This window comes from Gopherus evgoodei, chromosome 1 (genome assembly GCF_007399415.2).
Source record: "Gopherus evgoodei ecotype Sinaloan lineage chromosome 1, rGopEvg1_v1.p, whole genome shotgun sequence".
Lineage (NCBI taxonomy): Eukaryota > Metazoa > Chordata > Testudines > Testudinidae > Gopherus > Gopherus evgoodei.
In genome coordinates, this window is record NC_044322.1 from 179,453,632 (window position 1) to 179,477,724 (window position 24,093).

At 40.6% G+C, this 24,093-nt stretch overlaps 1 protein-coding gene across 2 annotated transcripts in view; it reads left to right on the forward strand.

The window, feature by feature from the left end:
• NRIP1 (nuclear receptor interacting protein 1) overlaps nt 1-24,093 on the forward strand; it is a 106,893-nt gene that overhangs the window by 39,098 nt on the left and 43,702 nt on the right. The window contains exon 1 of one of the 2 annotated variants that reach the window (XM_030579964.1): nt 11,819-11,870. The exons of the other annotated variant lie outside the window; for it this stretch is intronic. The gene's annotated coding sequence lies outside the window, so the exon portion shown is untranslated. Of the gene's footprint in view, nt 1-11,818; nt 11,871-24,093 lie in introns of those variants that run through there. 2 annotated transcript variants of the gene reach the window in all.

Here is a 24,093-nt window from a genome sequence, read left to right on the forward strand (position 1 = left end):
TCTTGGAGATACTTCCTGCTTGCAGTCACAGATGGGCTACATGCCATTAAAGGCACTTTCATTAGACGAGCAGTTCTCAAACTGTGGGTTGCGACCCTGTTTTAATGGCGTCTCCAGGGCTGGCTTAGACTTGCTGGGGTCTGGGGCCAAAGTCTGAGGTTACAGGCCCCCTGTTTGGTGTTGAAGCCCTTGGGCTTCAGCTTTGAGCCCCCCCCCCCACCAGGGAGTTGATATCAGGTGTTGGCTTTGGCCTCCAATGCAGGGTGGGTGGGCTCAGGCCTCAGTCCCCCCTTCCTGGGGTCATGTTGTAATTTTTTGTTGTCGGAAGGGAATCATGGTGCAATGAAGTGTGAGAACCCCTGCATTAGACCATCCTCTCAGTCCTGAAGCCAGGTGTGTGTGTGTGTTTTTGCCTTCACTTCTCCCCTTGGAAAGCGGTTCCAGAACGTGACTCCTCTGATAGTTAGTTAGAAACCTTCATCTAATTTCAAGCCTAAACGTGTTGATGGCCAGTTTATACCCATTTGTTCTTATGTCCACATTGGCATGTAGCTTAATAACTTTTTTTCCTTTCCTGGCATTTATCCCTCTGATATATTTATGGAGAGCAAACATCTCCCCTTTGTCTCCTCTCACAAGGTAGGTTTTCTATTCCTCTGTTCATCCTCATAGCTCATCTCCGCACCTGTTCTGGTTTGAATTAATTATTCCAGATGAGGTCTCACTTTGCCCTGTATAATGGTACTAACACTTCTCTGCCTCTACTGGAAGTGCATTGCCCTATGCACCCCTAGGACTTCATTAACCTTTTCCATTGCCTCATCACATTAGTGGTTCATAGTCATCCTGTGATCAATCCATACATCCAAGTCTTTCTCCTTCTCTGTCACTTCTAATGGATATGTCACCAGTTTATAGAAAAAATTCTTATTGTTAGTACCTAGTGCAAAGTCATGCATTTATTAAATTTTATCCCATTTCTATTACTCCAGTTTACAAGTTTGTCCAGATCATCTTGTACGATATTCTGGTCCTTCTCCATCTTGGCAAAACTTCCCAACTTTGTGTCATCTGAAAATTTTATTAGCATGCTCCTACTTCTTTGTGCCAACGTCAGTAATAAAATATTAATTTGGTCCCAAGACCGATACCTGAGGAACTCCTCTAGGAACCTCTCTCCAGCCTGACAGTTCACCTTTCAGTTTGACCCATTGTAGTAGCCCCTTTAACCAGTTCTTTATCCACCTTTCAGTTCTCCTATTAGTCCCCATGTTCTCCAATTCATTGTTTCCAAAATGGAACTGTATCAAATGCCTTACTGAAATCCAGGTAGATTAGATCTACCACATTTCCTTTGTCTAAAAAATCAGTTTTCTTCTCATAGAAAGAATCAGATTGGTCTGACATGATTTGCCTTTTGTAAAATCATGTTGTATATTATCCCAATTACAATTTATGTTTCAAAATTTGTTCCAAGACCTTGAATACAATTAAGGTCAAACTAACAGGCCTGTAGCTTCCTGGGCCCTTCTCTTCCCTCACCTCCCTTCCCTCATCCCCCCCCCCAATTTTTTTTTTTAAATAATAGGAGCTATATTAGCAATTCTTATAACACCCAGGTTTCCAGATTCATTAGAAATCATTGCTACTGGGCTGCAAGTTCATGTGCCAGTTCCTTAATATTCTTGAATGGAGATTATCTGAGCTGCCCAATTTAATCCCATTAAACTGGTTGAGTTTGACTTCCACCTCATGTGATAATTTCTACCTTCATATCTTTGTTCCCATTAGCCACCCTGCGACTAACTTTAAGCTCTTCATTGCCTTATTTATTTTTTTTAAATAAAGCTAAAGTATTTAAGTGTTGGGATATGCCTAGATTAGCTTTAATCTTCACCGCATCCTCAGTGTTTAGCAAGGAAAGAAGGGGGACAGCTTTCTTTTTATTTATATGGCTATAGAAACTTTTACTATTGGTTTTAATTCCCTTTGCAGGGTCCAACTCTGCTTGGCTATTGGCAATTCTCACTTTATGCCTGCACTTTCTGACTTCCAAGAAGTAACTTTCCTTTCTGATCCATCCCATCTTCCATTCCTTGCAGGATTTCTTTTAATCACCTGTTTGAGATGTTTCCTCATCTAGGTTGGTCTGCAACCCTTCCCTACACATACTTTTTCCCCTTGTTTGGGATGCAGGCAAGTAACTTCAAGCTGCCTCCTCATTCAGATCCTTGAGTTGTTCAATCCAGTCCACTTCCCTAACTAATTCCCTTAATTTTTTCAAGTTAGCCCTTTTGAAATCAAGGACCCTAGTTGTAGATATATTTTTTTTCTTTATCCTTCCATTTAGTTTGAACTGAATTAGTTCATGATCACTTGAACCAAGGTTGTCCCCTACAACCTGTTCTTCTGAGGTGTTCACTACTCATCAATAGTAAATCTAAAATACGATCACCTCCTGTTGGTTCTGCGGCTGTTTTGTTTAGTGAAGAAATCTGTCGGCTACCATATGGAGGAAAATCTGAGCCCTACTATTATTAGTAACACTTGTTCTCTAATCTATATCTGGGAAGGTAAAGTTTCCCATAATCACGCAATTCCCAGTAGTATTTATTTCACTGAAGACAGTAGAGGTGGCTATCTATATCCAAATCAGATCCTGGGGGCCTGTAGCATTCCCCAAGCAGTAGCCTGGGGAACCTCTATTAGCCTTCTTCCCCAAAGTGATTTTGACCCAAACAGACTGTTATCCATTCCATCACTTCTAATTTGTTTAGTCTACTGCATCATTAATATACAATTCCACTCTATCACCTTACCTCCCAGACAGCAATTTTAAGGTATAATAAGTTTAAATTTTACATCTTTACAGTATTTTGTTTTTCAGCATTGTGAGAGAGACTGAGGTTGCATGTGAGTCCCTGAGAGAGACCACCTTACATGAGAGGAGGATTTCAAACCATTAAAATATCTCCAGCTTCCTGAAAATTTAATTGAAGTAGCCTCCCACCGACTCTTGGCTGAAAAGAACTTAATAGGCCTTCGTTGGCACTGAGGCCTGATCTACACCTAAAATTTACATCAACCTAGCTATGTCACTCAGAGATGTGAAAAATTAACACCCCATAGTTAAGCTACCGTAAACCCTGGTATAGACTCTGCTGGATCGATGGAAGAATTAGTCAGAGCTACCACGTTTCAAGGTGGGGATTTACTACAGAGACGGAAACCCCCCTTTCGTTGCTGTAGCAAGTGTCTACACTGCAGGAGTGGAGCTGCAGCAGTGTAGCTCCGCTTGCTGTAGCGTTTTGTAGTGTAGACAAAGCCTCTCCCCCCACACACACAATTTCTTGCCTTTTCCTGGTAAAGTCATGTCTAATGCAATTATCCATCTCAGTTAAGAAAAATACTAAAGAGCAAAAACCATTTTGAGAAGGATTGGTTTTATTTCAGCTGTGTTTGAGAACTGAAAGGGTACATTCTCAGGGAACTACTGTGGAAACATTCTGCTGCCCAGCAGCTATAGCCAGGCATTGGAACAGTTACTGGTAAATGCCCAGCAGCCAATCAAGATGTAGTCCTAAACTCCCAACTTCAGCTGAGTGAAGTCAATGAGAATTACTTCAATGGATCAGGGCTGCATGCTAGAAGACAAGTCACATCCCTGACTGAGCAGCACTGCAGCGTGAGACTATATTCTAGAATCTAACAAAAACTTAACATTGCTGATTTGGATAGCATTAGAAGCATATAATCTTATCACTTTGAGGCTACTTTCTGCTGGAATATTTCCCTGATCAGAACCTGGATTGTCCAGTGCTTCCTGAGAATTTACTGAAGGGCATGTGCCTGGTAAAAGAACAGAAACAGAGAGAGAAAAACAGACAAGGAAGGTGGAAAAAGAGGACTTTAGATTAAGAACTGGTGCTCTAAGAAAAATGGGTATGCTACAAGAAAAATGAACAGAGACTAACATCCCTCACAGGGCCTGATCCAAAGCTCAGTGAAGTAAATGAAAAGACTCCCATTGACTTCAGGGGCTTTGGCTCGTGCCAGTAGAACAAGAAATAACAATGAAAATGTGGAACAAAAGTAAATCGGAGCAGGATAGAGAAATAATGTATACATAGCACCTAGATGCTGAGGCCTGGGCTACACTTGAGAGTTACAGCGCTGTTAGTGGCTTTTATAGTGCTGTAACTCACTCCCCGTCCACACTGGCAAGACACGTTCAACGCTGTATCTCCCTGGCAATAGCACTGCTTGTACTCCACCTCTGCAAGAGGAATAAAGAGTATAGTGCTGCAGGTGCCAGTGTAAACAGGGAATAATCTTAGTATGTTGTAACTGACCTCTGGAAGCTTCCCATAATCCTTTTAAGTAAAGATAACTCTTTGTTTTGTTATGATGCCTCTCTTTATTTTGTTGTGAACTCTGGGCTCCGGGAGCTGCTTATCAAAAAAACAAACACAGCCACTGTTTGCTGTAAATGAGCAGAGGCAGGGGGCTCCCTTTGGAACGCCCACAGCTAGTGTTTGCTTGAAGAGAGGGGAAGGGAGGGGGCTTGAGAGGAGCAGCACGGCGGGAGGGAGGGAGTGGGGGGTCCGTTTTGGGGAGACTGCTTATCTGGTCTGTTTGCTTTCAGTGAGTGAGAGAGGGGTGGGGGAGAGGGTTGGAACTTGCAAGGCAGGGATCTGAAGGAGTGTCGACTACAAAAATCCACTGTCTCTTTTTCCCCCCCCCCACGCTGCCTGTCACACTCCACCCCGCCCCCCTCTTTTGAAAAGCACGTTGCAGCCACTTGAACACTGGGATAGCTGCCCATAATGCACCCCTCCCAATGCCGCTGCAGATCCTGCAGATGTGGCCACGACAGTGCGCTGTCAGTGTGGACAGACTGCAGTGCTTTCCGTACTCAGCTGTACGAAGACAGGTTTAATGCCCAGCGCTGTACAGCTGCAAGTGTAGCCATACCCTAAGATGACTAGATACAGAAGAATAGGAAGAAGTTTTGGAAGCCATGAATGGAAGACATAATTTTTGTTAAATTTCATTTTTTTAATTCTTACATAGAGTCGTCATCCACTGGGTAAGCATATCTTAACGTATCTGACGAAAAATAGTGAAGAAATAAAGGCAAGCTATTGACAATATTAAAATAGCTGCTTGTGTTTTATAGTAGTACATGAATTGGTGTGTGTTTTGTGTGTGAAGGTTTGTTGTGTCCTTATGGGAACCTCCTCAATGTTAATGAAAACATAAACAATTTTTTTCTTACGTTTTGCTCATTTCCTTTGTACGAGCTCATTTAATGCTATATAGAACCTGTTGGAATGGTAGTGAAAGTATATAATTAAACCCTTTCATCATTAAACTAAACCACAACAAAGTTCAAGTAACATTAGCAGCCAGATTTTTATCTGGTAAAACAAGGCAGTTCAGAGTTGAGGTTAACTCTGCTTTTGTCATTTAAGACCTAATGGTATACTAAATCATTAGTTCTCAAGCAAGGAGCTCCTTACCAAATTATTTGCCAAAATTCAGGACTCACCTGTATTTTATAAAACTGTGGTGTTCTACTCGGCTTCTTCTGATCTTCAGCCTTACTGGTGTTACAGTGGGAACTTGGGCTGTGGCTGCTGTAGTGTTGTAGTTGCAAGTGCCAAGTGACCGGGAGCAAATAAATTTAGACCAGCTTACAAAACGTTGAGCACTGGGTTTATGCTTGGTGCCACTGAGGAGAGTGGATGACTTGAGGGGAAAAGGTGGCTAGGTTGCTCCAGCAATGATCAGGCAAACTGCTGTATGCTCTGTGCTCTGGCCTGCCCTGACATTCATTTGATAAGCTCCATTCCCTGACAGGGAGTGGAGCAGCTGGTACAAAGCTGGCATACCAAAAGCAGGTGGAGCTAGGGTTGTGGATCGTGTGTGTGTGTGTGTGTGTGTGTGTGTGTGTGTGTGTGTGTGTGTGTGTGTGTGTGTGAGAGAGAGAGAGTGTGAGGGGGAACGGCATCTTAGGTGTATTCTGTTACAGCATGGCTGCATTCTCTATAATATAACGGTATTTCAATTTGCTGTCTCATAATTGCTTCTGCCTTTTTTACCTTCTCTTCCTGCACTTCGCTTTCTTCCTTCATTTATTTTCTTTGTTTTTCACTTAATCTCTTTGTTCTATCTTCCCTCATGTTCTTTCAGTCCCTCACTATTTCCTTTGTCTTTTCCTTCCTTCTCCTGCTGTTAACTTACCCAACAATCCCCATCCTCAGTCTCTCCATCCTTTCCAGTACTCCTCCTTTTCTGATCAATCTATCATCCTCTGTTCCCCTGCATTCCCCTCCTCCCACCCCCCCCCAAAAACCTATTCAGATCTAGCCTCCACTCAGGACCAGCCCAATTGGAAATTACTGGGAATATGACGGCACCCTTGGAGAGTGCAGGCCACCCTCCTGAGGCTGTCTGAGATTAGCACAAAAATGGAATGTATAAACATGGCTGCTTGATGTGTGTTGTCAGAAAGACAGATGGAATGGCCTCCCAGCCTTGGCTCCCTTATGCATCTCATTGCAAGGACAAAGGAGAGGAAGCTAGCTGGGGAACTTGCCTCTTTCTCCCAGCAGGCAACAGGCAGAGGTGAGGATTGAACTGAACTCAGCTCAGAAGCACAGAGAGAGCTATAGAACTGAGGCAGAAGACTCCAGTTTAGGAACCCTTGGTTTAAATCATTCAGTTTGGAGATAACTATACACTTATCTGATGGGTTTGCTGTAAGGATAGAGGCCAGACATGATTCTACATGTTCTTGGTTTTGGGAATTAAAATCAGATCCATTTGTGTTTTTGTGAGATTAATCTTTTTAGCAATTGTAGCATAATACACTGTGTACAGAAACTGCTCCCCTCAATTTAAAAAAAAAAAACACCAAAACTTTTGCAGTTTAATATTAAAGATCTGACTTACAGTGACAAAAAGCAAAGCAATTATTAAAGCTGCTGGTCCATCATTAACTCAAAGTAATATAAATGTCTCCTGAACTCATGTAAACTCTTTCAGTCACCTTCCATGGAAGCTGATACCACGTTTATTACCCTTAGTATGAAAGAGTTTTGCCCAATTTATGTATTTTACAAGGAGTTTGACATCCCTTTGTATAATTTTGAAACGCTACTAGAACACTAAGTCTTCCCTTTCCTGATGAGAACTCAATTTTTCCTCCTCCCTCCCTCCCTCTCCTCACCATTACACTTTCCTGAGATCTGGTATCTTCCTTGTTCTATGTCAAAGGGCTTGTCTACCCCCGGGGCATGTAGGAAACTTAATCCAAAATAACTAAAGATGTGAATTTAAAGTAGATTGAACTGCATTAAACCCCTGTGTGGGGGGACACATTCAGAATTAAATTGGCCTTAATAATGTTTCAGTTCGTTCACATAAGTGAATTAAACTAAACCGAATTCATCTTTTGGATGGTTTACCCCCCAACTGCAGCTTTCTACTAAAGTTTTTAATTGCAGTCTCTCTCCTCGCCCCCCCGCTCCCCCCCCCCCCCCAAAAAAAAGAAAAGTGAAACCAGAACTGGCTAAATTATGGTTTTGGTTAGATGTCATTCTATGTCGGGGGTTCTCAGCCTTCTTCTTTGAGGCCCCCACAACATGCTATAAAAACTCCATGGCCCACCTGGGCCACAAGAACTGGTTTTCTGCATATAAAAGCCAGGGCCAGCGTTAAGGAGTGGCAAGCAGGGCAATTGCCCAGGGCCCCATGCCACAGGAGGCATTTGTGAAGCTAAGTTGCTCAGGCTTCTGCATCTGCTCCAGGTAATGGGGCTCAGGGCCCCACGCTTCAGCCCCATTCAGTGAGACTTCAGCTTTCTGCCCTGGGCCCCAGCAAGTCTATCACTGGTCCTGCTTGGTGGACCCCCGTAGGGTTACCTGATATCCTGACTTTATACGGACAGTCCTGATATTTGGGGCTTTGTCTTTTATATAGACGCCTCTTAACCCTGACCCCTGTCACAATTTTTCACATTTGCTGTCTGGTCATCCTAACCCCCTGAAACCTGCTTGCGGCCCCCCAGGGGGCCCTGAACTCCTGGTTGAGAACCATTGTCCTTTCTATTTTCACGCTTACTTTTACATAGACTGGGAGACTCATCCTTAACATAACTCCCTATCGAACTCCCCTTGAACTCTCTGTGGGAGGATAAATACTCCTTAAACCAATCACTTTTCAACTGATTGAGTCTTGTAAATTGCAACACTAACACAGTTCTCCTTGGAATTGCTGAACTTTCTTATAAGAAGGCTAATTGTCTCCAAATATCCAAACAGGAATTATGTTGCTTTATAACATGTTATTCAAGAGGCAAACATGTTTATGGGGATACTATTAAGGTTGCTAGGTCCCAGATTTGACCAACTGTAACTTTGCTTATCGCTTTCTGGCAGAGTGCAGGTAAATGGTCAAGTTTGTCCTAGATAGTGTTTGTTTTTCAGCATTTTTGGGGGAGGAGTGAAGGGGAAGGTAAGTTCTGAGCAGCCATGAACAACCCTTTACGTCAACAAATGGTAGAGCAAAACAGTCTGCAAAGGTGCATCCGGTATGCTGTTCATGGCATCTTTCTTCTTGAAACATTACACTGGGTGCACTGAGGGGTCCGGGATTGAAGCCTGAGTTGGGAGTAACAGATGGTGAGACGGGAACAGTGAGGACACACATTGCTCCCAGCCCCACAGGCAATCTGTGGGAAAGTTTAATATACTTTTTAACAACTTCACTGTCCCCTATTTCATGAGTCTCATGGACAAGTGTAGAATGGAAAGAGCAGGCAAGCCTAGCATGAGTCTAATAAAGTCACATCGCAGCAGATCCTAAAGCCAGACTGAGGACACACTGTCTGGGTTGTCATGTGCCTCCAGTAGACCACTGAGACCTGTGATGCTTGGGAGCTGAACCCCCTGCTTCTTTAGTAGAAGGAGCAAGCCACCTACTGAAAGTAGGAAACTTGGTCAGGAGATGGTAAATGTGAAAATATAGCCACACCTGTTGCTTTTCTCATGGGGCTAGGTGATGAGATGTGCATGTGTGCGCACACACACACACTTATAAATATAGCTCGACTGTATTCCTTTAACATGCACTAACATGATGTTATGTATTGCTTTATGTATTAAGAAAACAAGAAACATTTATTAATAAAAGAGAGACTAGCAGGATTTGAAAAATTAGGGTGAATAATTTTTTGATGTGTAAGTAAATAAGTGTTTTCACTGTAGCTTGTAGCTATAGTAAAATCCTGGTCAACACAATTTGTATCTGGGGTGGTAAACTTTTATGCCTACTTTGCAAAGTTGATATAAGCATATTTTGTGAATGTTCCATGTTGTCAGTCTTCCAGTTTTTAGCATGAGTTTTTAGTTCTCCTTGCACATCCGATAGCTCATCTTCAAAGAAATCTCCTGGTTTAGCGTTACTTTATATTGCAATTTCTAAAAAAATAAAAAAAAAAACATTGTCCAGTTACTTACCCATTAGAGCCTTCCTGTTCTTTGAAATGGTTCTTGTTCTTATGTTCTTCTTTGCATTTCTTGACTTCACGTTCTCCACTTAAGAAATGGGAAAATAGCATGTGAAATATTGGTGAATAGTATTGTTTTTGTTGGCATTAAGTAGTTATTTGCTTTTAAGTGTTTTTTGGGCTCAATCCTGTAAGCCCCTTCTCATATAAAATTGAAACCAGTGGTATTGATTTGAGTAGGGTTGTTCATGATCAAGCCCTATCACTGTTCTGTATTATGACTGAAATGATTAGGTTTTAGCTTATCATTGGTAGGCATGTTTGGAAATATAGAGAAGACAGGAATTCTGACTTTGGAACAATCATTTTATTAACATGAAGACTTCTTGATCTCAATTGAATTAATGTGACTACATAGATTTGTTGTTAAGAAAATCTACCCACTACATCTGTGAAGGGTTTACTGCAAAAATAATTTTACTCTTCCTTTTATTATTACTTATCTGATCAAAAAGATAAAATCTGCCAAAAGAGCTTAAGATGACTCGTTTTAAGTTGTCTGAACTATATTGTTACTAGTCTTAGGGTATCAAATCTTTCTGCCTGTTTTATTTTGGTTTTGTTTTTGTTTTGTTCTGACTTTGAAAGAATGAAAGGTAAATGTCTTACACGTTAAGATGAGGTATAATAAAACATACATGGATAATGTGGCAGCAATCCAAAGATATTAGTATGCACGCCTCTGTCTATCTGGAATGGCAGCTAGCAGTCATTCTCAACTTTCGGCTGAGTTCTACACAGTCAGCTTGGTCTGCATACTATCTCAGTGAATTGTATCTCATTTGAAGGATAAAATTTGAATTTAAGGCCTTCAGTATACCAATTTGCAGTATGAAGTTGTGGTAGAAATAGTTTCTGGGCACTACTTCCTCAAAGTTAGGGACATTTTAAATTTTATATTTGTCATGTTGAGGCACAGGGTCCACATTTTTTTTGCAATAGATTTATTATAGAAATTTAAGAATGGAAAAGACCTGTTAGATTTTTATCTAGTCACCGTTCCTGCCAATGCTGGATTATTCCCCACAGCATTTTTTGGTAGTGTATTTCTTTGAAAATGCTCTGAGTGATAGGGCTGTTTTGTCCTCCCACCCCCGTCTCCCCTTGAAATCAGTTGTAGCCTTTCAACTGACTGCAGTGAGAGTTGGGCTGAGTCCTAACTACCAGCTCCTGCTCCCACTAAGATTCCCAGTGATGTGAATGGGAGGAGGATTGGATTGGATAAGGTAGGGAGTGGAGGCTACATTTCCAGAACTAAGGTGGATATTAGATTCGTAACCACTTTGTGTTTTTCTTTTTTTAAGGTTGAATGAAGATGCCTAATATGTTAACATTCTTAGCTGTAGTTAGCTATGTGTAAGGCTGTGATTCTGTCCTGGATTCCGTGACTTTCCATGACCTCCGTGACTTTCGCAGCTGCAATGTCTGGTGCAGCTGATCCCAGGGCCTCCAGAGTAACTGGCCCCAGGGCTAGCTGCTCGGATACTCCGCAACCAGCCACACCAGGCACTGCTCAGGCTGTCCTGGGGCAGCTGGCCCCAGGGAGCGCCTGAACAGCAATCCTGGGGCAACTGACCTTGGGGGTGCACCCAAGCAGTGGTCCCCGGGGCCTTGGAGTAGGGGCTGCTGGGGGCAGTCAGCCCCTGCAGCCAGTGCAGGGGCTGGCTGTCAGCCCCAGCGACCCTAGGAGCTGCTAAGTTTTAGTCAGGGGTATCTATATAGTAAAAGTCATGGACAGGTCACTGGCTGTGAATTTTTGTTTACTACCTGTGACCTGTCCATGACTTTAACTAAAAATACCTGTGACTAAATCTTAGCATGTGCATTTAAATAATTTGGGAGTGAGATCCATTGACTAAGTATCGAGCGAACTAAGGACAAAGTTGCATGGCAGAATCAAGCCAAAAGCCCTTGAAACTCGCTTCAAACGATTCAAAGTGCAAAATCGATAAAATAATAAGGGCAGGACCTTTTTTGCCTTTTAGATGCACTTTGGCACCCTCTGCAAGAAAGGAGGTCAGAATTTTGTTGAGTAAAAGCCATCAGCTGTCTGGAGATGAGCACTGGCACTGCAGGCTTAAATTATTAAATAATACAGGAATAGGAATTGTTAAAGATGAGCTGAAGCGCATTTGAGGGAGAAAATGACACTTGAATTTCCTGATTAATGTTGTCACCAGGAATCACAGTAAACTCTTCATTGCTGCCTGGCACCTCTTCTGTTACTCCCATGCTTACCATACGCTGGATGTGTGGCATCTGTATTGCTGCTGATTATTGCTGGAGCTGTGTACTGGTAATGTATTCATTCACTATGCCTATCCAGTTCTCAAGACTCTTACTACTTATCCTAAAGGACATAGAATACCAAATTAAAAAAAATAAAATACATAAAATGGTCACCCACCAAATCTTTGCAGTCTTTGCATTTCATGACTAAATAATTTTATCTCCATTCTGTATTCACTGTGCTTCTCTGTATTTTGCGCAGGGAATATCTAGGGGGAATACATTACAGAAAGAAATCAAGTTTCTTGGCTTTCAAAGGCAATTGCAAAGTATTGTCAAGACAATCACAGTAGATATAGTGAATGTTCAGGATTTAATCTTCAAATTTGATAGATTCCCCTTTTTTAGTAACACTAGTATCCTACTGTATAGTGGGCATATGAGTAATAACAGCATGTCAGGTGTCCTCAGGATATCAATTTTTTTCAGTCTTTTTAAAATGTAACCTCAGGTAATACAATTTAAGAAATTACTTTTTCTTTGGGTTTCTGACATTAATTTGGGCAGTTGGGTACTGCTAAACTATTTTTAATAGTTAATATTTTACAATCAGATGTTGGGTTTTTCTTTCCCAAAACCAGATCTTTCTCTGTTACAGGGATTGTGTATGTGAGAGAATGAATATGAGTGGGGGAGTCAAAATATTTTTTATTTTTATTTATTTTTTTTGAGGGAGAGACTTCTGTCAGAGAGACTTCGGAGCAAGGCCTCATACAAGGGGCTGCAGGGGAGAGCAGAGCAAACACAATTTTAAAAGATGTTTTTCAGTATTTATTTTAAAAAATTTACAGACATCACTTAAAAAAATTCTAATAAAGTGCATCTCTGCTGTGGGCACAGCCAGAAAGCTATGCTTGTGAATATTTATGATGACCATGAGGAGAAACACTTGAAAGATGGCGGTGCTTTTGTATTTTACTAACATAGCTTCACTGGTTTATGTGAAGAATTTGCGTTAAGTGTTAAGGCCCTGATTTAGCAAAACACTCAAGCACTTTCTTAACTGTAAGCCAGTAAGTCCTCATTGACACTTATGGGAATGCTCACATACCTCCAGGTAAGCAAATGCTTAAGTCCTTTTATGAATTGGAAACACATTAATAAATGTGTGCAAAGACACTGTGATTTTGAGGGCTGTATAAGTAATTCTGAGGTCCATGTGTCTGTCTAATCAGCCAATAGAGCCCTAAAAACTGGTGATGCTAACTGTGGAGAAGATATAGCAGCATGTCTAAGAAATGATTCTGTTGAATATATCTCGCCAGCAGGACACCATGAAAGCCCCAAGTGCAAATTAAATCAGTCCTTTTCTGGCAAAACACCTTTAGGAGGTTGTTGGTGCAGTGTTTCTCAACCTATTTACCATTGTGGGCCACATCCAGTACCACCTGTATGGCCTTAAGGATGTCACATGGGCCACAGCACTGTGCTGACTGGGCTGAAAACAACTTGTGGGCCGCAGGTTGAGAATCACAGGTGCAGACCCATTGGGCACAGTAGAGGCCATGATTCAAACCCTCTGTAAATTTCTACTGACAACCCCCAACCCTCCCCCAAAAAGGGTGAAGGGATGAGGGGCAACAAAAGCACATGAATGTTATCAAAAGACTTTATAGTCTATATAAGTTGCTGGCTTTAAATTGTTATGCTAAAGTCCAAATTCTGCTGTTTTCTATTAAAAATGCGTTTTCTTTTTCTGTCAGTTTCAAATGGTTCACAATTATCTTTACAATGCTCTGTTTACTAAAAAAAAATAAAAAAAAATTCAAACTTAAAGAAGCAATAAGAATGGACATTACCTTTTATTGCGAAGGATTATGTGCATCCTCATAGTAGCTATTAAGTGTTTGTTAAAAGTTTGCGTTCTTTTGGGCCCCTGTAGAAGTTTTCTGTGCTCATGCAGCTAAATAAGCTTGGCCTCTTATCCTTCAGTCATTTCTGGAGGTGTTTTGTTTCTATTGTCTGTAGTCACATAATTAGAAATGGTCATTTTTTTTTAAAGCAAACCCCACTTCACCAAATTTATCAGACCATTGTCTGCATTGTGACTCTTAAAACCTGTGAAAGGATGTTTGATAGTGAGCAGCATGATTTGTGGCTGTTGTCTTTGTAGAAGACTCTAATATTCAGTGCTAAACTATAATAGTAAGAACAGTGTTCTGAGATTGTAGAGTGCAACAGGATCCATGCCATGGTCATAGTACAGTTTTAAAATGGTTCATTTTTTGATAAGGCTGATCTCTCAAAGGAGAGTATGTGCAGTGGCTTCCAAAGGGGAACTTTAGCTTTTGTAGGTTTAATTCTATAGTTGATAGAGTTCCAATTGAGAGGAGGATAAATTGTGGTGAGATCTCCACAGTCTCTCTCCCCTTTTTGGTTAATAAGGGGGGGCAGTGGGAAGTAGGGGTGAGAAAGAGAGGGAGGGAGAGAAATGGGGGGGGAAGGCGTGCGTGTGTGTTTTATATACAACACACACAATCATCACTGTTTAAAGAATGTTAAATGGTTGCAAAATCAAGAACTTGGCAATTAGAAAATTCCAGAATTAAGGATGGTGCATGGGCACACAATGATAGTCTTGCCTAATATCACAAAGAGGATCGAAGTGGGGAGAAGAACCATGGGTCAACAAAATCATACTTCCCGGAACAAGGTGTTCCTCTGCAGAGACAAAGCATGACAAATGTTAGCCCCAGTGACAGATTGCCTGACTTGGTACATTTGTGATGTATGGATGGCTGGCTGAATTCCATGCATATGAGTGTAGAGAGTGCCACACTCTCTAAGTATGTGCATGTAGGTGCTGTATGTAAGGCATTCCTTCTCTTGTTCGCAGTTCTAAAGACATTCCGATTTGGGCAGTTCTCACTGGAGAACTGCAACTCCAGAATGAAGCTATCAACTTGCATTTTGTTTTCTGGCGCCTGCTTTTGGCGTGACTACGCTCTCTCTCAGACTTGGCAGCATCTATTGCCTAACTTAAAGACGCAATGAAAGCTTCTAACTCACCGTGTTCAGCCAGGTTATTGCAACACATTTTCGTTTTTTGCTTTGAGGAGCTTCACAACACTTGGCAACACTCAGGGAACTAGTGACATTTCTGCCTCCACTGTGTGGTTCAATTACAGGAAGGAAAAATTTGGGAAGCCGCTTATGCTGCAACGTATTTCACTGCATACTTATAGTATAAAAGGCATCATAGTACTTTCTTCTAGAGGGACATATAATACATAGACTTAAGGGATTCTCTCCTAGTCCCAACCTAATGAAAGTTATAATAGAAGGATTACTAAAAATGTATTGTAGAAAACAATCCTGCAATGGCAGAGAGAGAGAGAGACTTGATGACCTAGTCATTCTTTTTCACCACTATTTGCTGCCTGTACGTTCCTCTAACGCACAAAGGACACAGAAGGCATTAGTTAATGCAGAAATTCAATGGGCCTAGTCCTTGGCTCTGGCTAAGCTGTGCTTTCTGCAGGGCCCCAAATGAGAAAGGGTTGCAAAGGCAATCTTATGCCACATTTATTCCCCAATCTGGCCACAGTCCAGTTCAGACCATGTCACACATCCTGGAAGTGCTCATGTTTTTGCCCAGCTGCCAGTGATCCCAAGGGGCTCCTCTGACAGCCATGAATATAGTGGCACTTCACCCAACCAAAATAAATACATTTGAAACCTTGGTAGATCTGTAAGGGGTTTCACACTGTGTAGCTTTCTTCTGTGGTGATAAATTAGTGATAGTTCCTTCATATTTATTTGAAAACAGATGATTGAAGTAGGATGTTTTGTGAGAAGAGTTATTCACAGGAGTGACCAATTGAGCCCATTTTAGTGGTAGATGAGTAGTGGTCTTGTTACCTGGGGTTCTTTCAACCCACAGCTCTTGGTAACTTTACGCTGTGCGAGGAGGTGTCAGGAAATAAATCAAGGGAGACACAGCCGTCCGACCGATAGACGGTTGGCACAAACAGGACAACACGAGTGCTTTCACTTAAAGCTAAACTTTACTTAGTCTCAAATACTTACACACGTCCGCAACAGATTAGTAAAACACCCCCAACCCTTGATAATTACCAAAGCTGAGTGTGGCTTTCGAGTGATACAGCGGCAGCCTGTCTGCTGCTGGGGAACAGAAGATGCGAGTCCCACCTGTCTCAAGCTTTTTCCCCTTATTTATACATTTAGTAATTAAAGAAACCTTGTTAAGTAAGCAGTTTCAAGCAAGAGGTTCCTTCTGATTATTGATTAACCAGGTGTGGGTTTTTCCAGAACTTGCAGCCTTGAGACCTCAATAGACATTCTTGGGGCATATCCTACTCTTTGAAAACGCATGTATCAGCAATTTTAACTCAGTTCTTATCAGGAAGGACGTGGGGTCAAGCTGCCCTTTCAGTGGCACCCTAAACCCCCCTCCCCTCTTGCCTTGGTCAAGCTGAGACTTGCTTTTAACAGCTTGCTGACTAGGCTGTCTTTAACAATAAGCCATAGTGGTTTCAGGCACTTTACTAGTTTTCCAAAGTCTCCCCTTACAGTCTAACAGTTCTGATATAATTGCCAAAGCAATATCATCCTTTCAGTAAACTTAAATATCTTCCTTTCTTGTCTATAGCAGAGCCTAGTACTTTAAAAGTCAATGTACAATAGCAGATTAATTTTAACTGTAAGTGCTTAGCCAGAGAAGAATTGGAACACCCTCAGCTGGCATTAATGGGCTCCTTTTCCAGTTCTCCTTCCCCAAGGACTTGTCTGGCCTATACATTGTAAATGTTAAAAGGCATTTCTAAAGTGTCATGGTGATTTCTCACAACTATGATGAGTCTGTTTTTAACCCAGCTTTTCTTGTAATTTCCTACAACAGTTTTATTGTTACTGTTGACTAGATCAGCCATTGTAATGTGAGATAGGGTATGTGGTTAAGCCATCTTTTTCCATTTACATACACCAAAACCCAGGTAGTTTTCTATCTATTAATACAGAAAGCTGCTTTTTTTTTTTTTTTTTTTTTTTTTTTTTTTTTTTTTTTTTGATACATGGAACATTTTTATTTCTTCAAATAAAAAATGAAGTAGAGAGTTCTGTGTAGAAACATATCTCTGAATAACATGCTTCTTTTTAGTAAGAGTGTTGATAGTTTTTAAATGACATTGACATAAGAACATAGGATTGGCCATACTGGGTCAGACCAAAGATCCATCCAGCCCAGTATCCTGTCTGCCAACAGTGGCCAATGCCAGGTGCCCCAGAGGGAGTGAACCTAACAGGTGGTGAAGTGACCTCTCTCCTGCCATCCATCACCACCCTCTGACAAACAGAGGCTAGGGACACCATTTCTTACCCATCCTGGCTAATAGCTGTTAATGGATTTAACCTCCATGAATTTATCCAGTTTTCTTTTAAACCCTGTTATAGTCCTAGCCTTCACACCCTCCTCAGGTGAGGCAAGGAGTTCCACAGGTTGACTGTGCGCTGTGTGAAGAACTTCCTTTTATTTGTTTTAAAGCTGCTGCCCATTAATTTCATTTGGTGGCCCCTAGTTCTTGTATTATGGGAACAAGTAAATAACTTTTTTTTCCTTATTCACTTTCTCACTCATGATTTTATACACCTCTATCATATCCTCCTTTAGTGTCCTCTCTTCCGAGCTGAAAAGTCCTAGCCTCTTTAATCTCTTCTCATATGGGACCCGTTCCAAACCCCTAATTATTTTAGTTGCCCTTCTATGAACCTTTTCTATTGCCACTATATCTTTTCTGAGATGAGACCACCACATCTGTACGTAGTATTCAAGATGTGGGCATACCATGGATTTATATACGGTCAATAAGATATTCTCTATCCCCTTTTTAATGATTCCTAACATCCTGTTTGATTTTTTTGACTGCTGCTGCACACTGCATGGACGTCTTCAGAGAACTATCCACTATCCAAGATCCTTTTCTTGATTAATTGTAGCTAAATTAGCCCCCATCATATTGTATGTATAGTTGAGGTTATTTTTCCCAATGTGCATTACTTTATATTTATCCACATTAAATTTCATTTGCCATTTTGTTGCCCAATCACTTAGTTTTGTGAGATCCTTTTGAAGTTCTTCACAGTCTACTTTGGTCTTAACTATCTTGAGAGTTTAGTATCATCTGCAAACTTTGCCACCTCACTTTTTACCCCTTTCTCCAGATCATTTATGAATAAGCTGAATAGGATTGGTCCTAGGACTGACCCTCAGGGAACACCCCTAGTTACCCCTCTCCATTCTGAAAATTTACCATTTATTCCTATCCTTTGTTCCCGGTCTTTTAACCAGTTCTCAATTCATGAAAGGATCTTCCCTCTTATCCCATGACAACTTAGTTTACATAATAGCCTTTGGTGAGGGACCTTGTCAAAGACTTTCTGGATTCCCCCCTGTCCACTTGTTGAATGCAATGCCTATTTGTCAACCAACTGAAGGAGCCATCAACCAGATAGCCTAGTGAAACTGAGGCAGGCTTACAGTTCTTGTCTACTCCAAGTACACTTCCTGTCTGTACCAGGCTTGTCACATGTAGACATCCCCTCTTTCAGTGATTCCTTACTACCTTGTAAGTCGTAATCAGCCTTTCCCTGTATGTACTCAAATCCACAAGGTGGCTGAGAAGAAAAACATTTTTGTTGCATGCAGTTCACCCTACCTACCACCCACCTTCATCGTCCTTGTGGCAGGTGTCACCTTTTCCCAGTATAAGAATTTGGCAACCCTATATAGTCATGAAGAGCCAGATTCTGTGAAGTGCTGAGCACGCTCTGCTCCTATTGAATTTTCAGGATTGGGCCCAAAGAGAATAAGATTGTCATTGCAGTGTCCTGTAATAAATATAAGAGCAGCAGGAAAATAACGTAGTTCAGGTTTAAGGAGGGGGGAAAGGAATGCTGTGTTGTGAGGTTGCTGAATATTCACTGTTAATAACAGTACCATCCTTCGTGCATGCTTGCTTACATAATTTTGAAGGAATGCAGCTGGTTAAACTGTGTGCATCTCTGTTGCTTATTAAACTGTCTCCAGAATGCCTGCACTATGTTGCCTTCTGCATGAGAAGGGTTAAGAGGAGACAATATTCTGTCAAAGACCTTGTTTTTAATTTTGCCTCTCACACTGGCACAGATCTGGCTAAGAGCAGCCCAGATTAGTACGGAAAACCTTTGAAGAGATTTAAGATGTCCTTCAGCCAGTTTGAAGGTTTTGTCTTGCAAATCCAGAACAAGGGCGCCTGCAGGCATCTCGACCCTTGCTGTGCTGCTGATGCAGCTCAAGGTCACACTAACCCGCCCTGTGACATTCAACAACAACAAAAAAAAAAAAATTATGCGGTGAAACTGCTTCAGCATTCAGCCAACCAACAACTTCCTCAGTTCCTCACTAAAGGAAGAAGTGTTTCTTTCTTTCTCCTTTTTTTGGCTCTGTGGATTTTTGCTGTAGGAAATAATCCAGGATTTCTGGTGTGTGTGATGACAAGGTCATTTCTTAATTAGAACACATGTAAAGAACAAAGCTAAATGGCTTCAAAACAGCTTTGTAGTTGATGGAGAGGATTTAAATTATTTAAAGAGATAGTCACCCAAGTATGATGGAAACTGAATTCTAAAGACATTAACTCTTTCACTGCTCTGCGATTTTCCATATGTTACTCAAAAGGAAATGTCAAACTTCCTGAGAAATACTCTAATTGCTATTAGATGAACATTTTCCATCTGTTTAAAAATAGGACAACAATGTGCATATAATGATGATCTGTATCTGAATTATAAAAGTCAGAGAGAACTTTTTTCTTTTTACCGTGAAATGCTACTCAGTGGCTATAGAACAAGAGTATAAAACTTTGTTTCTGAAAGATCAGTGAATCATTCCTGCTGCTGTACTAATCTTTAAGTGATTCTCACTGTATATATAAAAATGTTTTGATTTTTTTGTGTTCAAAACGGTTACCTTAAGAAATGTGGACTAGTTCCCACACCACTGAAAAATATTATGAAGGAGCAGCCCTATGGAAGATGTGTTTGAGAGGAGGGAGAGAGTGCTCATTTGTAATATAAAAAAGGGCTAACTGCAGTTAAACTTAAAACACTTTTTTTTTTTTTTTTTTTTACAATGCATAACATAAGATGTCTTGGAGTAAGGATTTTTTTTTTTTGATTTTATGTTTGGTCCAAAATATGTATGAAAAATACTGATTCAGTATGGTTAACAACAGTGTGCTGGGCTGCTTTATATTGGTCATCAGTGTTTTTTCCTGTCCTTTTTTTCCCCGTCTTCCTCCCTTTCTTAACCCCCTACTTCTTTTCTTTTTAACCGTAGGGTAGGAAGAGAGCCCAAAATTTACTATAATGCTGTTGCGATAGACTTGAGAGAGGAGGAGATGGAAAGGAAGAGTATTAATGTCCTACAGAGCCTGGCTTTCATGCACCGCTGCAAATTGCTGTCCTCTTAAACTGCAAACTTAAGTTAGTTAAGCTGTTTACCAGTTTTTAAAAAAATATATTATTCATGAGGCAAGAAAATTTTTGCCAACAACATGGAGTAATGTGACTGATAGCATTCTTTGTGCTTATACACAGTTGCTGCCTCAAGGAGAACTGAAATTAGGAGAAATATTTCCCCCTTAATCTGAAGTGTAACACAGTTGTTGACACTTCAAATAGAGATTTAAGGGATTTCAAATGTAAATGAAATAACACACATGATGGATTTATAATTTGAAGTGGTATTCTGGTATTTCTGGACAAACCACCTCAATGTAGAATGTCAGATGCTGTGAACATTAAATGTCAGGCTGAAATTAACTATCTTAGTATAGGTAAATTGTTCTTGCTCTTGGTGGGGACCTCCTTATGAGACAGGAAACTGAGCCTTTGCCCGGATATAAGGGCAAGAGTAGGAAATGCAACTTCTTTTCCTCTTGGGCTCCCTTCCCCTCCCCCACCACATTCTGCACTTGCTCTCTGGCAGCAGGCATGTAAGAATAAAATGATGGAGGAAAACAGACTCCATGCAAGAAAAATGGATAGAAGAAAATTGATACGCTGTGTAAAATCTGTACAATCTTGCCCTTGCCTGGGGTGTAGTATGCCCTTAACATTATGTAAGACCTAAGCTCACCTGCTAATAACTTCTAATTTACTGTCCTAATTCATCGATTTGTTATCACTAATTCTACTTCATTTACTTCTGTGTAGTTTCCAGTACCTAAAGGGTTGAAAGGTTGCTGTAATTGGCACCCGCAGCTGCTCTTTCTTTTGACAGGGGATAATTTTGCAGCCTATGCTTTGTGTGACAGCTGCCTAATTGGGCATTCTCCCCTTGTAGCAAGCCTGCCTCCTCCAGCCTCCCTGCTGACAAATGGTGGTGGATTATAGATGAGGACATGCTGACCCATTCGACCTTGCTGAGACTGCGGGGAGGGGCCTCCTGCTACTTGAGGGAAGCTTTGGGTCATTTAAAGGACAAGGTCATGAGCCAGGTGGGGAAATGACATGATATCACATGACAATAGCCTGATGACACGGTCAGTATGTCAAGGACAAACTCATCAGTATTGATTATGCTTCTCTCTTATATCTCATTGAAGCCACTGATGTTTCAAAAGTATTTTACTAATTTAAAGTGGTAAAGTACCAAATGGTAACATCAGGGTTGTGTTTGACTATTTTTACATTTATTTCTTCTAAATACAGATCCCACAGGAGAAGCAATATTAGTTAAGCCCTGTCAATAATGATTTATAGCGGTGGCCTTGATGTATTTTATAAATATGTGTACGTACTCGGTCTCACTTACTGCTCAAGAAATACCAAAAAGCAAATGCAACTAGGCAAAATTAAAGGAGAAATACACTGCTGTTAAATTTTAACATTTCTCTTCCCGTTCTTTGTATAGCGATAATTCAGTAATTTACAATGCGTGCATGTGCACCTCCACACATTTATAATAAAAATATTTGTTTATAGATGTGTTCATATCGTGTAGTTGTAAAATATTATAGTAGTTTAAATGAAAGGAAGGAAAGTTTAAAGGAAAACGTTTAAAGTAGCTTTAGGGCTATTTGACTAAGGTAATGCCATGCCCATTTTAAAGGAGTAATGCAATATCCAACTATGCCAGCCAACAAAAACCTATTAAATGATTTTGAAAATGTGTTGTGAGTACTGCTGACAATATTTGAGAGCATCTGGATGTTACTTTGCTATGCTAATAAACTTCAAGGTAAATGAACAGCTTGTTTGACTTTTGCAATGTTAGGCAAAAGTGAAATGCTTATTCTTTCTTAGATTGATTATGCTAAAAATTAAAGAGAAATACTTTAAAAAGAAAATTTCCCCCAAAGTACGTTAAATGTGTGTTAAACTTCATGGCATAATTCCATTTTAGCTTCTTCAGAACGGTTTCCCATATACATTTTGTTTCTGAAACAGTCATCCTTTCACTGCAGAGAGCAGGGTTCACTAGTTCTCATTTCAAGGAAAACAAAATTGTTGTTGGATGCTCCTATGTCTAAATCTCATCAGTTCACCAGGATGTAATTTTACTCCCCTGAGGTAAAAAGCCGTCAGTGGTAAAGTGTGATGAATTAGTTCACTCAAGTAGACGCATCCATGTGCGTGTTTAATTCTGACCTTGCTGTGCATGTGTTTAGCTCCTCTCAGTGTCTGAGTCAAGCCTGGTGGAGGTTTAATCCTGTGTCCTTGTACACGTATACTTGATTAGTAGTTGTGGTTATCTCAGCAGAAGACATTTCACCCTCCTCCTTGTATTGGTCGGGACCCAGGCATTGGGGAGTCAAGTCGAAGGAGAAAGAAAGAGATTTTACATTAGCATTCTATGAAAGCCTTACTGTCTGCAGAACAAATTGATTGCTACAGTGTACCTGTGCTTGGCACTACTGCTGTGAAAGAAAGGTATGGTTGTAATCTGTTTTATTGTATTACATATTGTGACACTCCAGGAATATTTAACATTCAGCTCTTTCTTTGGCACATGCTGTAAGTTTATGTAAAGAACAAGAAATGAATGAAAGTTTGTGCGAGCATTGAATCTGCAGCTTTGTTTACTACAATCAACTAAGCCCATTCTCATAAGACAAATTTGCTGTATACTTCACTGATAACATAACCAGATTGATAACAAAAACCCACATATAGTGCTCAGTAACACAGATTTGTGTCACTGGTTGCAACATGCCTGCACAGATGCAATTCCAGGTCGAGGTTTTTTAATATCCAGATGAATGGGGAAAAATCTCACATGTGACTGTTGATTTCTTGTTCTAGTTAATTGATGAGTATGGGTTTTTTCCCTACTTTATTGAACTGGCCCACTGTATTGGTGCTGCAGAGAGGAAAAGCAAGAGGAGTCTATTATAAGGTATATAATACTGTTTAATATTATACTAGAACAAGGCTTAGGAAAAAGTCTTATGTAGTATTTGTGCTCTGTGGTTTATTTTCATTTGCATAGAAATTTGTACCCTTTCTTTAAAAATGTAGGTTAGTTCTGTTCTTTTGCTATGTCAGTTACAGACTTTATCTAGTTGATTCTCTGGGTTTTTTGTTTTTTGTTTTTTTTAAGATGCTGTGCTGATGTCAATTGTATGTTTGATGGGATGTGTAGAACAATCTGTTAATAAGATTCCGGCTGGTTCATATTGAGCTGTACTCAGTGCTCCATTCTTAACATTGCTGAAGTTATATTAGTGATTGTTTGGATGTTTGCTTGTGGCCACATATAAAGACTTTCTGCCCTTGTAATGCAAACAGTCTTAACCAATTAAGTTTAGGACAGGTGGAAGGCTTGTCTGGGACACTTAAATCTTGATGTAAACCCAATCTAATAACTTGATGGGGAAATGAAAATCTGCCTTTGCTGATTTGTTATCACTATATACAAGTATCAGAGGGTAGCCGTGTTAGTCTGGATCTGTAAAAGCAGCAAAGAATCCTGTGGCACCTTATAGACTAACAGACGTTTTGGAGCATGAGCTTTCGTGGGTGAATACCCACTTCCTCAGATGCATGCATGAGGAAGTGGGTATTCACCCACAAAAGCTCATGCTCCAAAACGTCTGTTAGTCTATAAGGTTCCACAGGATTCTTTGCTTCTTTCACTATATACAAGTTATCAGAGAGAGGCTTATAAAACTATCCCTCTACACGTTGTTCGAGTAGATGACAAGTAAACAACCTGCTTTAAGGAAACC